The following is an 18,178-nucleotide window of genomic DNA, read 5'->3' on the forward strand; positions in this document are numbered from 1 at the left end:
TATAAATCTTAAAACAATGTATAAATGATAATAAATAATTGAATAACATTTAATGACTTTTAGTGATAAAACCCCTCAACTAAAGATGAATCGTAAAAAAAACCCTCAACTAAAAATCCAGTGAAATAAACCCTCAACTTATAAACCGTTAATATATGTCACCCTCCGTCACGGTTTTTTAGACGGAGGGTAACATATGTTAACGGAACTAAAGTTGAGGGTTTATTTCACAGGATTTTTAGTTGAGGTTTTTTTTTACGATTCATCTTTAGTTGAGGGGTTTAATTACTAAAAACCCAAAATTTAACTATGTAGTATTTACTGAATAACAAGTAAGATAGAAAAACGAATGTTCAGTTAATGTGACTAGGCTTGTCTCTTTTGTGGTCTCTCCTTTTTTGGCATTTAACATCAAACCACGATGTTTTATTCCTTTCTTTCTACTTCCCGAATCCAGTTTTTTCAACGACACGAATTCATGACTAGCTTCACAACAATATTTTCAAAAGATTCTGACGTTGACTGTTGACTACTGACTTTGACAGAAATATGATTAGCAACATGTGTTAATTAAGTAAAATTTAAGAGGACAATAGATGAGATGAGACCTTGTGGAAATTGTGTATGAACTATGAACATAGCTATTAGCATTTTAGTCGTTACCAGTCTTTATTGTTTAGTGAATCTAAACAATAGTATCATCTTTTGTATGTACCAATCATGTCTAAAGTGTAATATTATGTTTTTGATCCTAGTCTATTGCTATATACAGGTGTTTTCCCTTTTGAGTATATACTTTGCTTTTGCTATATCCTAACTAGCTAGGAGTATATTGCTTTTCTTCCTGGCTTTTTTTGATCAGTCCCAGGAACATTCCCAGAAACATTATAGAAGCCATCGCCCAATTTATTTTGTGTGTGTGTGTGTAATAATATATATAGGTTTTTCTATTAATAGTTTTTACATAAACGTTACTACATACTGTAAGTGTATATGTATGATACCGTATGAGCGTGAAAGCTAACTTAGGATGTGGTCCTTTTTCGAAAAAGGGCATTCGTAATTTTGGAAGATTCGTATTTGCATTATTGTTAAACAGCTGTAGAGGCAAAGACCTGACTTTTTATATAAGGCCAAGACAATTACTTTCTTATGTAAAGACCAAATGCGAATTGCATCCACTTCTATAGATCTGAAAACGTCCATAACTTTATTTTACTATCAATAGTAAGGACCAAATATCTAGCATTAGAGACAAGTTTCGGTTTAAACCTGGTTTGGTTTTACCAAGTGTTGTGTTCTGGTTCATTTGTTGCTAGTAAACTCAGGCTTAGGATCTTTGCATTTAAGTTCGTCGTATTGTAAGTTGCAATTATGTTTCAGGTGGAATGTATACACAACATTCTCCAAAAAAATATGTTAAAACCTAATTAAATATACCCTCTCTAAACTTTTACGAATCTTGATTATCCAGATAGCACGATAGTTAATACAAACCATCAATAATCAATGTGATTGTAACTAAATGATAGTTAAGGGAAGCGAGTGTTTAAGGCTAATACCACAACTTAATCGGTTTATTTACAAAGAGGACATCATAATCATCGCCGTTTGTTACCCCTACCGGAAACTGAACAATAGAAACATTTAATTTAAAACATAAAAAAAAAAGAGAAACAGAGGTTACACGGTGAGAACACCAACATATTACATCTACATATATATCAAACCCACAAAATATCATGGCGGCGCAAATACCCTAAACCCCAAGAATAGAACCGGTCAAGGATGAGTTGGGTACACGCGCCCTCCGTTGCCCTTCCCGTGGCCGTTGCCATTAGAGTGATCAGAGGTCCGGCTACTACAGGGAGAAAAGGCAGAGATAATGGCTTCGACGGCCATAGTCTTCACCAGCTTCCTCTTAACGGGAATCACACTCGCTGCTTCTTTCTTCACCTTACGCTCCGCAGTAGAACTAGAAATTTCTCCTTTGGAATTCATATTCCTATTAGCCTATTTATTTGTATCTATGTGTGTGTTTTGTACTTTTGTTCTTGTGTTTGTTTGATGCTTTTGTAATTGAGAAGGCATGCAAAATGTGGGCTGATTTATATAGGCAGAGGAGATGCCTTTAAGTGAGAACTGTTAACTTCTGCTCTAAGTTGCTCCATGTCGTGTCAGCCAACCATTTGCTGTAAAGAGGAAATTTAAGTTAACACCTTCTACTTTTGATATAAGTTCCGAGTGGAATAACAAAACCAAACGAAACTTTCCTTAAATTTCGAGAACATTTTAATATTTCTGGAGCATACGTGGATGCGTGGATACATATTAATCTAAAAAAGAAATTGATTAAGATTAACAATTGAATTATAATAGGCAATTTCCATGCAAAATTAACATTAGCAGATGAGGACAGCAACTTGGGAACCAAGCAACGGGGAAAACGACGTTCGACACATGTTATTTAGTGAGGAGCTCTTTTCTATTCACGACTCTTGTCTCACTACAAGAAAAATGTGTTTTAATAGCGGACGAATAACGCTATATAACAATACTATAGCGGTTTTTGAAACGCTGTATCATCGCCCGTCATAATAGGTAAAAGACATTACATAGCGGTTTTTTATGCTGCTATCTTTTCTTCCGATACCATAATGTTTTCTATCTGCAATTAAATATTATTTAATAGCGTGTCATAAATGCTATTACTTATATTAAAATTCTTTATTTTAAAAATTATTTATGGAAATTTAATTGCTTGAAAATAAAAACATAATTAAAATTTAAATTGGTTTATATATTTCAAAATTTGTTTATTATTTAAACTGATTTATAATAAAACTGGTTTACAAAAAGAATATGGTATACAAATTAGAAAATAAATCAAAACTAAACCAAAAACTTAAACCAAGATTTAACCTAAACCTATTTACTAACTAAACCTAATACAGTAACGACTAAACCAATCTTCTTAACTCCGCCGTCTTCGACCTCTGGCTTCCGCGTATTCGTGCCTCCGCCTCCTCATGCCCCCGCCTCAAATCACCTTGCTCTGAACCACATCTACCTCCGCCTCCGTCTCTGGTTCGTAACACCTCCGTCTCTGGTTCGTAACACCTCCGGCGCATCTCCGCTATGTCAACCTTCACCTCTGGCGCGCATCCCTTTCATCATTATTCCAGATCTTTGAGCAAAAGTAATAGATTTTATTAGAAAATAAAAGATGAAAAGAAGATGAACACGAAAGAAGAGACAACCCAAAGAGGAGGAGGCGAGGTCATGGTGATGGTGGTGTGCTTGAACCCGTTACGACAGAGGACGAGTTTGAGAGATCGTGAGATGAGGATTGAATAGGTGATGAAAGAGGAGAATTGATAGGAGAAGATGATTGCAGGATATGAGATGATGAGAGAGGAGGATTTCAGATGAGTTATGAGCAAGAAGATTGAAGAGATGGTGAGAGAGGAGGAGACGAGAGATCGTGAGAAAGAAGATGAAAGAGATAATGCAAAAAAATAAAATATTAAACTGAATCACTTTTGTCCGTTAGATTGAGTTATATCAACGGTGGAGATCAAATATATTAGCTATCCTCACCATCCTGTTTTAACCAATGAAATTTTTTACTCTTTGTTTTATTAATTGACCAATGAGAAAGAAGGGAAAGGATTAACAAAAGAGTGAGTAACCATTGGATTAAAAGGAATCAATAGTCATAGATTAACTAATCAAAACTGTTTTATTTAATAGATGTTTTAAAAATTATAATTTTATTATGTAACTAGTTTTATTTATATAAAAATTAAATTATCATTTACAATTATAAAGTTACGATAAGAACTATTGAATTTCAGATTTAACATATAAGATTTTAAAGCAAAGGTTTGTGTGATAGGGTTCAAAGGTTATATTTAATGTTTGAAAAAGAAAATTTGAAAAGATCATATATTTATAATAATTTTTAATAGTTTTTTGTTTTATTAAAACTTGGAAATATTAGATCTGGGATTTTTCATTTAAAGTTTAGGGTTTATATGATGTTCGAATAGGGATATAGAGTTTAGGGTTTGAAAAGATGTAAAGAATTTAGGGTTTGAGGTTTAGATTTAAGATTTGAATTGAAAATTAATTTTGAAAATATTAAAATTTAAATTTAAAACTTAAGACTAGAATATGAAAATATTTGAGCGTTAGGCTTGTGTTTATAATTTAGGGTTTAAAATATGTTCTAAGTTTAGGGTTTTAAATAACCAAACATAGCATTTTTAATTATGTTTTGCTATTAAAACTAAGTTTTACGTTAAAACTATACACTATTATAGCGTTTTTAAATATGCCATTCTATCATAGCGTTTCAAAATGTACAAACGCTATCTAAAACTAAGGCGCATGTCAATTATAGCACAAAGGCAAAAAATGCTATCCTTTACTGCTATTAAAACACATTTCTCTTGTAGTGTCTAAAGAACAATATATAAAATTTTAACGAATATACATACATAGTCATAGATAATATTCTCTTCATTGAATAATAAATGATGTTTCAGTATTATATTTCTGTTTAAAGATGATCTCTATATTATCTTTCAAATACATCAAAATTTAAGAAAAGGTAAAATGGTTTGTATATTATCTTTATATTTTACTCTTATTATTATGTTTATACATCTTTATATTTTACTCTTATTATTATGTTTATACATCATATTATTTTGGCATGGGTGGATCTTTGTTATCCTAAAGAAGAAGGAGGTATTGGCGTACGAAAGCTCTGTAACTCGTCTATGTGTTCGCTATGAATTTAATTTGGAAAATTTCTTTGCATACAAGTTCTCTGTAGGTCTCTTTGATTCAACAATACTTGCTAAAACAAAAAAAAAAATCGGGATATAAAGGAGGACGGTAAAGGATCTTTGATATGGAGAAAACTTTTGAAGTTGAGACCTTTGTATCAGTTCATTCGGTTTGAGGTAAATGATGGTCAGGCTGCTTTCTTCTAGTTTGATGATTGGCTACAAATGGGGAAGCTTATCAACATCGCTGGTGCTGTTGGCATTTGTTATCTTGGAGTTGCACGTAACGTGTGTGTCTAAGAGATGCAATTTTGCACTCTAATTGGAACATAAGGGGTCATAGAAGTCGCTATTTCCATGCTCTTTACGATAACATTCAGAGTGAACAGGTCCCTCACGACACTCTTGGCAGCAATATTGTGCTCTGGAAGCATTTTGATGATACCTATAAATTTTGTTTCTCATCGGCCAGGACTTGGGATCAAATTAGGGCGAGAAAGCCACTGTTTTTCGAAGTTAGAGTGTATGGTTTTCTTAAGGAGGCCCGCGTTCTTCATTTATAATGTGGTTGGCAATTAAAAATAGATTGTCAACAGGTGATAGAATGAGAGTTTGAGGTATTCGTCAGGATTGTGTCTTATGTAGAGAGAGGGATGAGACACGAAACCATATTTTCTTTGCTTGTCCTTACTCCTTTATAGTCTGGGACAAGCTTGCGAATCGATCGAGTGGGAGATAGGACTGGCCCAGACTGGATGGCTACGCTGCAGTTTGTAAGTGGTAATACTCTTTGAAGCATGGACAAGATTCTAATAAATATGGTGTTTCAGAGCTGCATCTACCATCTATGGAAGAAGAGGAATTAGAAGAAGCATCAAACTGGTTGTCGGACAATGAATCAAGTGGTTCGGATCATTGATAAGGCGATGCACAACATGGTTACTTTTCTTTGATATAAGGTTGACCATAAGTTTGCAGGCTTGTGTCATGTGTTTGAAGTATCAGCTTCACATAGGAGATTAAAATCATTCTTTTACAATATTGTATATTTTTTTTTTTTAGTTTCTTTTAGTCTTGTATAAATGCTTATATTTTATTCATTGATCAATAAATTTCACATTTCATCCAAAAAATTATATTCATGGTGTTAACTAATCTAAATTTATGGTTTAGATTTGAGAGATGTGGTTTTGGGATAGAGTTTAAGATTTTAAAAATAAATAAATAAATACTAAACTTTATAAAAGTAGGTTAGTATATTAATCTAGATTTATGATTTAGTTTTTGTGAGATGTATTTATTAAAATAATCGATCATTTCTATTATATTAATCGATCATTTCAAATAATAATATTTTGCTCACCTCACCATATCCTTTATCAAACAAATAATTCAACATTAATCAAACATAATACTATATTTTAAATCCTTATAATATTAATAGAATTGTCGTACAATCATAATGTTTCTGCTTTCTAGCTTTTAATGTCCAAATAGGATCAAGAGATGTGATCTTGTTGATAAATAGCGTAGAGACATAACTGTACATGTAGATTCGCTTTGGATCTCGGCAAAATATCATTTTTCCATGAAATCGTATATTCGTATTGGGATAACTGAAGTCATATCCTCTCTTTTTGTGTATTTGTTCATTTGTTTTCCACATCTTTGTGGTTCTGTACTCTCTGTCTATAGTATTAAAATAAATGCGTTCAGACCACAACATCTATACTTGGTCGCTAGGAACCACGCAAAGATCAGCCAAGGGCCCATTTATGTTCCTAAATTTTACTTTTATATGATCTAAAGATTTTGTTGTCTGACATTTGTGAAGAAAAACGAACGAAACGTGACGAAATTACAGAACAACACACAATTATAGTCTTTAATAGATAGATACAAATACAACCATGATTAATAGCGACTGTGAACTAGGATACTAACATTACCATGAAACAGCTGTAGAGTACTAGTTAGAACTTAGACGTAGACATTATTACAGTAATGAAGCCATAATCCAATAAACTGTTAGTTCTTTTTCCCATATAAATCATGACAATATTCATAAAACGGATGGATCAAAGATAGTGTCACTGTATAAATTTACAAATTTATATTATAAAGAGCATTAATCAACGGAATATTTAGCTGTATTTAACTAGACTTCGAGGATAAATGAATGAGCTGGCAACGGGAAACGGTTCAATTAAACTTCTTTGCCAAGACAAAGACAATGTAAAGTGATGTACAATTAAGACGACACAACATACATGAACATGAGGCTATTTCCAAATTGTCTACTCCACTTATTTATTTTATTTTTTTGAATTGAATGTTAAATTTAATTAAAAAACATTTTTACAAGGAAAATTGAGCTAGATAACCTTCAAACAAATTATAATTCACCAACTATCTAAAAATTCTCATTTATCGGTATACCATGTACATAATATATATTATTGCCATATTGCCCACATATCCAACCGGTGAAACCTATTACCAAAAAAAAATAAATAAATAATTAATTAATGTACCAAGTAAAATATATGGCCAAGTTGTATTCACTCTTACCTCTCAAGATAATTAGATAACTTTAAGGAAGATGAAAATGAACGTGGTCTTTCATTATGCACACATCTTCTTGAACTGAATTTCTTCTCATGAGAAGAACAAAGAACAACGATGAAAGCGTATACGATGAGCAGACATAACAACTCTTTCATTTCTTTTCTTCTTTCTCTTAAATCATTGATTTTCACATCATGATTTTGTTTTCATACTTTGTTTTTGTTTTTTTTTTTGTTTTAGTGATCCAGTGGTGAAGAATAACGACGGCAGACCGGTAAAAGCGTCGCCGTGTCGGAAAAAAGGAGAAGAGATGAAGATGATCTTTATATGGTAGTGAAGAATAACGACGGTGAACGAAATGAAGGTGTATCAGCATGTTTGACAAAAGAAGAATTGAAGAAGATGAACTTATCGTCTATATTATATTCGGGAAAGGAATAGTATAGTACATATTCTTTAGTGTAGTTATTTATGCAAAGTTACTATACTATTTGAATATATATCTAAAAAATCCCTTTAAAATGTAATCATCTACATATTTACAAATTTGATAATTTTCTTCTATGTCATTTTGTGAAATTGATTGTAATATGAAATTCATACTATATTGGTTTAAACGTAATGATTAAAACCAATTTTGGATAGATGACAAATAAACTCTTATATTAGTGTACTATACTACATTTCTACACTATAAATAATATTTATATAGTATAAATTAATATTACATAATTTTATGTATTATTTTTTATTTTGATATTTGGATTTAGAGTATATTTGAGTTTATGGTTTAGTAATTAGTGATTAGGGTTTAGTATTTAGAGTAATAATGGTGAGTTTGAGGCCATTATTAGATTTTGAGATTTGGGTTTAGAGTTTAGGGTTTATGGTTTATATTTGGGTTTAAGGTTTATACTTGGGTTTAGGGTTTAGTGATTAGGATTTAGGGTTTAGTATTTAGAAAGGGCGGGGTTGGGATTTGGGTTTAGTGAACATGTATCGTTTCATTTGACGATTAATAAAGAATGTTTTATTTTGTTCACTAATATGTACTATACTATTTATTTTATTTCGTTCTATTTGGGTTAGAGGCTATACTTGGGATTAGGGTTTAGTGATTAGAGTTTAAAGTTTAGTATTTGGAAGGTGTGGAGTTAAGGTTTGAGTTTAGTGATAGCAGTTTAGGGTTTAATATTCAAAATGTGCCTTCAAGTGTCCAATATTGGAAAACAATTTATAGATTGTATTTGAGTTTATAGGTTCCTGCCTAGGGTTTAGATTTACTAAGTAGATGTTTGGGTATAGTAAACCGTATTATATACTATTTGGGTTTATGCTTTCTTAATTAGGGTTTAGCTTTAATAATTAATGGTGTGTCTTGTATTGTTGTATTTTTGCGGGTGGAGAGGATTTACTATTTGCATTCCATACTATGGATACACCACTGGAATTTTTTGATTATTTGAAACATTCGTATACTATACTACTATGACTATATGGAATAGAAGATATGTAACATGCTAACCAAGTAAATGTGCCTTCAAGTAAATTTATAGATTGTATTTGGGTTTATAGGTTCATGCATATGGTTTAGATTAAGTAAGTAGAGGTTTGGGTTTAGTAAACTATATTATATACATTCTATTTGGGTTTATGCCTCTTTAATTAAGGTTTAGCTTTATTAATCAGTGGTGTGTCTTTCTTCTTATTTGGATCATTTCTTTCTACTTTTGTACCAGCAACTTGCATATATAGAAGGTATAATCGGATAATATGAAGCCTAAATGTTAGTTTGTTCATTTAGGGTTTAGTGATTAAGATTTAGAGTTTAGTATTTGGAAGGTGGGGTTTGAGATTTGGATTTAGTGACCCTATCATGTATTGTTCCATTTGACGATTAATAAAGAGTGTTCTATTTTGTTTACCATTATGTTTTATACTATATTTTTTGTTCCATTATATATGGGTTTAGGGTCTATACTTGGGTTTAGGGTCTATACTTGGATTTAGTGATTAAGATTTAGGGTTTAGCGATTAACAATTAGGTTTTAGTATTTGGAAGGTGGGGACTGAAGTTTGGGTTTAGTGATAACTGTTTAGGGTTTAGTATTCAAAAGTTAGGTATGAGTTTAACATTTAAGAGTTGTGTGTTGGGTTAGTCATATACTATTTCTCATATGAAATGAAACCATCCTTTTATTTTTCATTATGCACTAAATTCATTTCAGTTTCTACACCGTTAATTCATTTATTTATTTCATGAAACCACATCACTAATCTAATTTAAAATTGTATGTGGTAATAAACACAAGTTACGTGTATGTCATCCATATCTCTCATTCTGAACAGTTATCTATTAAAGTGTTCACACCTTAAAACGTCAACGTTATCTCTTTCTTCTTTTTTCACCGGTTACTTGTAATTAAAGAGGGTATAACCGGATAAATTATAGCATAAATGATAGTTTCTTCATTATATCAACATCAGTGCCATCCACCTCATTTCTATTATGAATTTGGTTATTGGACAAATAAACCCTTTTTACAAACTAGTGTACCTTTTTAAAAGTAAATAAAAAGATCTAATTCTTTCTAATGATTCTCAACAATTTATCAATATTATGATCTCTCTATCTGGTTCCAAACCAATACTCCATCCCGCCCGCGTACTCCTCATCATCTCTTTTCAGAATCACAATTAACATATTTCTCATATTTTTGTCAAGCCTTTTTATCAAAACTGCAGCAGGAGAAGGAGACTCTCCATGTCTCTTTTGTTCTTTTCTATCCAGATCATATGCACCGCTGACTGAAGCATATATCTCACCGTGAAAGTCTGGATTTTACTCCACCCTGAGCCACCTGTGATCATACCAATAAGATTTCCCCAACTCGCACGGTACTGGTCCTTTAAAACACCTTTCATTAGTGCTTCCCACACCTGAGCCGAGTAGGTACATTAAAAAAACAAGTGACTCAGAGACTCCATAGACTACTGACTGAATTTACAAGTTGTATCAACAACCGCATTCCAACATTTCATTTGATCTCCTGTTGAAAGTCTCCCACGAATAGTGATTCAGGTCATGAATGAGAATTTTGGAGTAGCATGTTTAAACCATACCGCTTGATGCCAAGAACAGAGTTGATGCTTCTCTTTAATGCTGAGCCAAGTTTCTCGTGTTGAGAACACCTTCTTGTATTTTCCTTTCTCATTCTTCCATAATGAGATATCCTCCCCTTGACTCCAATTCTCTTTGTAATTTTCAATTTCCATTTCAACTCTGTTTAAGATTTGCACACAATAATTTCTTCTTCTATGACTTCTACTATCCTCCACAGTAGCATTGGTTGGAATTCCCATATCTATATATCCCCCTTCTCGCAAGATATCCTGTAAACAATCCATTGAAGACCATTTTTCGTTCTAGAATGACTCTTTTCTACCATTGCGAACCTCCACTTTGTAAAATTGCTTAGCTATTTCCCGACACTTAAGAATCTTTCTCTACATCCATGAACCATCTTGAGAATTCTCCTTAACCGTCCATATAGAGCCTTTTCTGATAAGATAAATCTTGATCCAACTAATCCATAGAGACTGAGCTGAAAGAATCCTCCATATAAGCTTGAGACAGCATACCAAATTCATTCTTTTAGCGGCCTCAAACCCAATCCACCTTCTTGTTTTGTTTTACAAATGTCTACCCAAAATACATTTGCTTACCTTCCATTCAAACCCGGATCCGACCACAGAAAAGCTGAGCATATTCTTTCTATTTCTTTGATACAGCCACTTGGGAACCGGAAAGCAGACATCCGAAAAAGTTGTTAAACTTCTTATGATAGAGTTTATTAACTGCAAACATCCAGGATATGAAAGGAATCTCCCCGTCTAGGAGCTGATCCTCTTTATAATCTTTTCAACCAGAGGAAGAAAGTCTGTAACAGTCATATTCTTTGTTAGGAATGGGAGTCCCAAGTATCGTACCAGAAGCTTTCCTGTTGTAAACCCATGTCTAGCAATCTCTTCTTCTCTTACTATTCTAGCCATAAACAAGGTTGACTTCCCCATACTGATCTTCAGACCGCTAATCTTATCAAACTCTTCAAAAACTCTTAAGATCCCTTCAATCGAATGTTTTGTTCCATCAGCAAAAATCATCAAGTCATCCGCAAAACACAAATGTGTTAGATCGAGATTCTTACACTTTGGATGATATCTTATCTTCCCTCTTGAAGCCACCCCATCTAGGATCTTTGATAAGACATTCATACAAATCACAAATAAGTAAGGCGAGAGAGGCATCCTTAATCCTCGTTTACTTTGAAAATACCCAACTAGTTCCCTATTGACTTGTATCGAAAATGAAGCTGATGTTATACAGCGTGAAATCCAACTTATAAACTTGTCTGGCAGACCCAAGCTTTCAGCGTGTTCAGAAGAAAACTCCATTGCATTGAATCAAAAGGCTTTCGAAATGTCTATTTACAGAGCACATCTAGGTGATATATCATCTCTATGATAATCCTTTACCAATTCAGTAGCAAGAAACAGATTCTCCATTAGCAAACGCTCCTTAATGAAAGCCGATTGGTTCCAGGTAATAAACTTAGGCATAATCCTTTTGAGCCTATTAGCAATGATTTTTGATATTATCTTATACAACACATTGCAACAGGATATGGGTATGTAGTCCTTCATCATCTTCAGTTCTTCACTCCTTCCGTATTTGGTATGAGTGCTAAAATTTTAGAGTTTAAACCTTTAGGTAGAAACTCTGTAATGAAGAACAATTGAGCAGCCACTGTGATATCTCCTCCAATAATTTCCCATGCCTCCTTAAAAAATTCAGTAGTAAACCCATCTGGCCCCGACGACTTATTGCTAGGCATTCTGAATATTATTTCTTTGATCTCATCTTTTGTTACCTCTCTTTACAGCTTAGAACAATCCATTTCACTACATTTGAAATCCAAAAGCTCTGTTAAAATATTCACATAGACTCCTTCAAAGTCCATTGATTATCTTCTCATGAACTCATCAAAGAAATTCTCAGCTTCCACTTTATCTCTTCACCAATTTTTGCAACCGATCCATCCGCCCTTTGAATTTCATGGATAACATTCTTAACTTCTCGGATCTTTGCTGAATTATGGAAAAATTGATTATTCTCATCTCCCACGTCCAGCCAATAGATTTTAGATGTTTGCTTCAGAAATTTCTCTCCAAGTCAGCCAATCTTTGCTACTTGACAGTTGCAATCTCTTCTCGCATTGCTTCCGGTATTGGGTTCTCCAAGGTCTCTTTTTACTTTATACATAAGACTTTATATGCTTCCTTTGTTCTTTTGGGTAAGTTTCCAATTTGAACTTACTAAGTTCTCTTGATGGTTGTTTCCAGAGTTTTTAACCGTTTTATAAACCTAAACATCGCAGATGTCGAATGATATAGAGTCTGAGTTTCATATCCTCTCCATTGATCCTCCCTAAGTGGTTGAAACATACTCCACTTATTTAAATTTAATAGAAATATTTGTTTATTTGTCACCTTCGAAATTTATTGTATCTGCTTAATACTCATACTATTAAAGAGTTTTTATTTTATATTGAAAAGTAATGTCTGAAGTAACTGGGAAATGAGTTGGTGTGACATATTGGGAGGGGAGGGGCCACCAACTTCTTAATTAAGATTGGATTTCCATTGCAAACAGCGAAAGAAAAACAGAGATACTATTAATCGGAATTTTAATGAACCTATTAGGTGTTATCTCCATTGGTAGAATTATAATGGGTGTCTCACAAATAAAAATGATTTGAAAGAAGCAAAAAGAAGAATGAAAATTTCTCATGAGATTATTTTATCTGAGAATTTTCATGAACCTCATGAAAACTCTCATAACTAATATATCTTTCGTTTATTGGTTTGTTTCTTATTTTAGATAAACTTTAATTCAAGAATGAAAACTATTACTATTATTATTACATGAGATACTCTAAAAATTCGGTCTTCTCGCTTTCACTTTTTATATCGTCATGACATACCGATCATAACCACACAACTTTATTCCATTTGTTTAATTAAATGTCTTCAGTTCTATGATCTATCTCATCTTCTATTGATTTTAAACATAAAATGTGTTATGTCGACTAAACTTCTAGAAAATGAATACTTATAATTTTGTTTGACTGCTTATATATTTAATCATTATCTTGTGTAGAAATAATCATTTTCTAGGTTAGGATGTACAAATTATAGGTTTATGATCATATCTTATCAAGAAATTTATAAGTCCTATAAATTATTTTATGGGGGTAGTAAATAGGGATGTAAAGTTTATAGCGTTGGCACTAGCCAAGATGTAGATCTCCATGTAAATTGTTTGCGTTCTCGAATCTCGTGGAGCTATTGAACTTTTAAATCTGAAAGTCCTTTTGAACTTTACTACGATAATATAGTGTTTTTGGAACAAAATTAACAATTAGCATAAAGTATAATGTTATTTTCCTTCTCAGAATAATAGAAAGTTGAAATAGCTCCAAGACACTGAGGTTAAGTCCGCAAACAATTATGATTATGAGACACAAAAAGAGTACTGTTTTCATAGTCATAGCTTAATCAAAAGTTCACAACCCATCATAATAACAACAACCTGTTTATTTATCTTACAACAGAGGATGAATCATCATCACGCTACCGGAAACTGAACAGTACAAACATTTAAATTTAAGCAGAAACAAAGAGGCGCAAAATTACCAAAAACTTAGACAACAAGAACACCTTATATGTATACAACAAGAACGAAGAGAACAAAAATTTCATAACGCCGGCGCAAATATCTTTAACCCCAAGAAGAGGACCAATCATTGACCAGTAGGGTGCACGCGTCCTCCGTTACCGTTTCCGGTAGGCTCAGAGCTCCGGCTACTACCAGAACCGGAGGGGGTGAAGGCAGAGATAATGGTTTTCACGACCATGGTTTTTACCAGCTTTCTCTCAACGGGAATCACACTCGCTGTTTCTTTCTTCACCTTCCGGTCAACCGCAGAACTGGACCCTTCTCCTCTGGAACTCATCTTTAGCCTACTTATTTTTATTTACGTGTATATAAGTTTGTATGTGTCTGTGTTTGTTGCTGTTGAAATTGTTAATTCCATGCAAAACGTAGGTTAGTTAGAGTTTATATAGAAAAGGTGCCCTTAAGCGAGAATTAAACTTGTGCTCTAAGTTGCTCACGTCCATGACCATACCCATGTGTTGGCCAGCCACTTGTTGTAACGAGGAAATTTACATCTCCTACTAAAAATTTGAGAAACACTAATAAAACAAAATATTACAATAATATGAAATTTCCATGCACCATGATGGCAAAAAAAAGAAGGTATTTATTAGACATGACGAAGAGGCATCAAGATTGGAAACTAATTAAGGGTTTCCCATTAATATTTAGTATAGGAGTACATGTAACCGGGAATTCAACACCAGAGCCGGGTATGATATTTTCGGAGTCCTATTTGGAACAAAAAAATTTATTACTATTCATAAATTTTACAAACTTACATAGTTTCATAGTATATAATTTATTCAAATCTCAATCATACCAATATAAAATCCATCAAGATTTTATAAACATTTTTGTAAACTAGAAATTATTATCTAGTTTTTACAAAATTTAATATTTTAAAGTTATTATATCAATACATATATAATTTTTTTTTTTGAAAATGGAGACCCCAAAAGTTGGAGACCCATTTGAAATGTTTCAAAAGAATATGCACAAATTCGGCTAAGTTCAACACTAAAAGTATACATATGAACTAGCAGTCTTGCACGGATCACATATGAAAGAATATGCTTCTATATTCTTGGAGTAGTCTAACATATTATCTTAGTATCCCTTGTAAAATGTAACAAACACAACCACCTGTATGTATTTAAACATTGTATCTACGATAATGAATGACAAGGGAATTACAGCTGATTACACGGTATCAGAGCCTTCAAAGCTCCCGAGATCCTCTCTTCTCTTCTCTTAAATCAGCTCATCTCTCTTCCGCTTCTTCACCTCTCTCTCATCCCAATTCTTTCTCTTTTCTTTCCTATCAATGCCTAATCAAAACCCCATTGAAAGGGCTTTCGGCGTCAACAACATCAAATCGCACATCCCTCTGATCTTATATTACGAGGAACACAATTACGATGTGTGGCGAGAATTGCTTCTTACCCACTGTTTGGCATTCGTCGTTGTGGGACACATCGACTGAACCAGTTTACCGGAGAACAACGACGATGCTGCTTGGATTAAGCGCGATGGCCTTGTGAAACTGTGGCTATACAACACGCTGGCTCAGCCTCTGTTTCGCAGCATCTTCAAAATTAGTAGAACCGCAAAGGACGTCTGGCTCCGCATCGAAAATCAATTCAGAAACAACAAGGAGGCTCGCGCACTACAACTGGATCACGATCTTCATACTACTGAAATTGGCGACCGCACGATCCATGACTATTGCGAAAAGCTAAAATCCATTTCGGATCTCCTCGCAAACCTTGATGCTCCTGTAGGAGACCGGACCCTCGTCTTGTATCTCCTCAATGGCTTGAACGAAAAGTATGACAATATCATCAACGTCATCAAACCCAACTTTCGAAACGGCCAAATCGATGCTCTTGAATGAGGAAACACGACTCAAGCGCGGCCACAAGCCACGAGTCAACAATGACACTCCTTCATCCTATACCGTCTTGACTGTAACCAATGAGAAACCGCAGCCACGCAAACAACATAACAACAGGAAGCAGGGCAATCACGGAAGAGGACGAGGTGGCTACAACAATCAACGCCCCTGGTACAACAACTGGAACCAACCGTGGCAACAACCACCCTTCCCAAGCATGATGCAATGGCCGCAGTATTCAACCCCGTGGCAGCAGACAAACCCGAGGGGCATTCTAGGCTCAGCTCCTCACCCTCCTGCCCAAGCAAACGTTGCTGAGACCATGTTACAACCAACAACGGACTTCACCAGTGCTTTCAACACCATGACCATTGGCGATCCTGGCGCAGCAAATTGGTACATGGACTCGGGTGCCACTGCTCACTTGGCGTCCTCCTCAGGTATACTAAACACTGTTCTTAAACATAACACCGGAAATTCGGTCATTGTTGGTAACGGTTCCAAGATCCCTATCATTTCCATTGGTTCTTCTTCTCTTTATACACCATCTCGTGCCTTGTCTCTGTCTAACGTTCTTGTTGCTCCAAATATTATTAAAAATCTTATCTCTGTTCGTCGGTTTACTAATGATAATTGGTGTTCGGTCGAATTCGATCGTTTTGGTTTTCTATTAAGGATCTCATCACCAAGACAACACTGCTACGCAGTAACAGCACGGAGGATCTTTACTCCATCACTTCCAGTCATAATAAACCGGCGGCTTCTCCTTCAGCCTTCATCGTTTCTATTCCTTCTCTCTGACACAAGAGATTGAGACACGTTAACAATGCTTCCCTTCGCTCTCTAATTTCTTCTAAAGTTATTTCTTGTAATAAAGGCTAGTTTCCAACTTGTTGTGAAGCTTGCCAGTTGGGTAAACACCTCAAACTTCTGTTTCATGAAAGTAATCGAATTATTTCTTCTACTTTTGAACTAATACATTCAGATGTCTGGACCTCACCAGTCCCCAGTATAAGTGGTATCCGATATTATGTTCTATGTTTTGACCATTTTTCTCACTTTGTTTGGGTGTATCCTTTAAGAAGTAAATTTGAAGTTTTCTCTAAATTCACTCACTTCACTTCTTATGTGAAAACGCAGTTCAAAAGTACTATTCGTTCCTTTCAATGCGACAACGGTGGGGAGTACAACAACGCTCAGCTTCATAACTACTTCTCTTCCAATGGTGTTGAAGTTCGGTTCTCCTGTCCACATACCTCTCAACAAAATGGACGGTCAAAACGTATGATACGAACCATCAACAACACCATTCGTACCCTTTTATTTCAAGCTCGCATTTCACCCATCTATCGGGTGGAAGCTCTTCATACAACTGCTCACCTACTAAATATTCTTCCATCCTCTTCTATTGATAACCAAATTCCCTTCAAGAAATTGTTCAACAAAAAGCCATCGTATGATCATCTTCGCACCTTCGGCTGCCTTTGCTTCCCAAACATAAATCACTCCTTTCTTCATAAACTACCTCCCCGCTCTACCCCTTCTTTGTTTCTCGGATATCCCACAAATCATAAAGGATATTGTTGCCTTGATTTAAAGACCAGAAAGATCATCATCTCTCGTCATGTGGTCTTTGACGAATCCATCTTTCCAGCTGCTGAAAATATTCAAAACAACTCAGCTTCTTCTTATCACTTTCTCGAGACAGAGACATCACCATTGTTCAAAACAATATTGGAAACGCCAATTCTTCCAGCGCAACCTACTTCAGACTCCGCGTCACAACCTTCTCAAACTCTCCCCACCGTCGTACCACCACCTGCCCTATCAACCTCTTCACGTCATCCTATGATTACAAGAAGCAGAGATGGTACTATAAAACAAAAAGCTATTCTTTCTCTAAACATCTCTACTGTTTCTCCTCTTCCAAAACGCCATCTTCAAGCCTTGTATGACCCAAAATTCGAACCTAGCAATGGGTGATGAGTACGGTTCTATGGTTAAGAATAAGAAGTTTACGCTTGTACCTCGACCCCCTGACACTAATATTGTTCGTTCAATGTGGCTCTACAAACATAAGACATGTCTAGATGGGAAGCCGCAACGCCACAAAGCCCGCTTGGTTGTGAATGGTAAATC

At 34.5% G+C, this 18,178-nt stretch overlaps 2 long non-coding RNA genes across 2 annotated transcripts; one reads left to right on the forward strand and one right to left on the reverse strand.

The window, feature by feature from the left end:
* The first annotated feature begins 171 nt into the window (after window positions 1–171).
* LOC117125994 lies at window positions 172–14,035 on the forward strand. Its single transcript, XR_004448486.1, has 2 exons — window positions 172–2,865; window positions 3,448–14,035. It is a non-coding gene; the product is annotated as an uncharacterized LOC117125994 (long non-coding RNA).
* Window positions 1,527–3,484, reverse strand: LOC103872991. The gene is made up of 2 exons (XR_633802.3): window positions 3,261–3,484; window positions 1,527–3,187 (listed from the first exon to the last, which is right to left on the reverse strand). It is a non-coding gene; the product is annotated as an uncharacterized LOC103872991 (long non-coding RNA).
* Window positions 14,036–18,178: the final 4,143 nt, after the last annotated feature.

This window comes from Brassica rapa, chromosome A06 (genome assembly GCF_000309985.2).
Source record: "Brassica rapa cultivar Chiifu-401-42 chromosome A06, CAAS_Brap_v3.01, whole genome shotgun sequence".
In the NCBI taxonomy this organism is placed as follows: domain Eukaryota; kingdom Viridiplantae; phylum Streptophyta; class Magnoliopsida; order Brassicales; family Brassicaceae; genus Brassica; species Brassica rapa.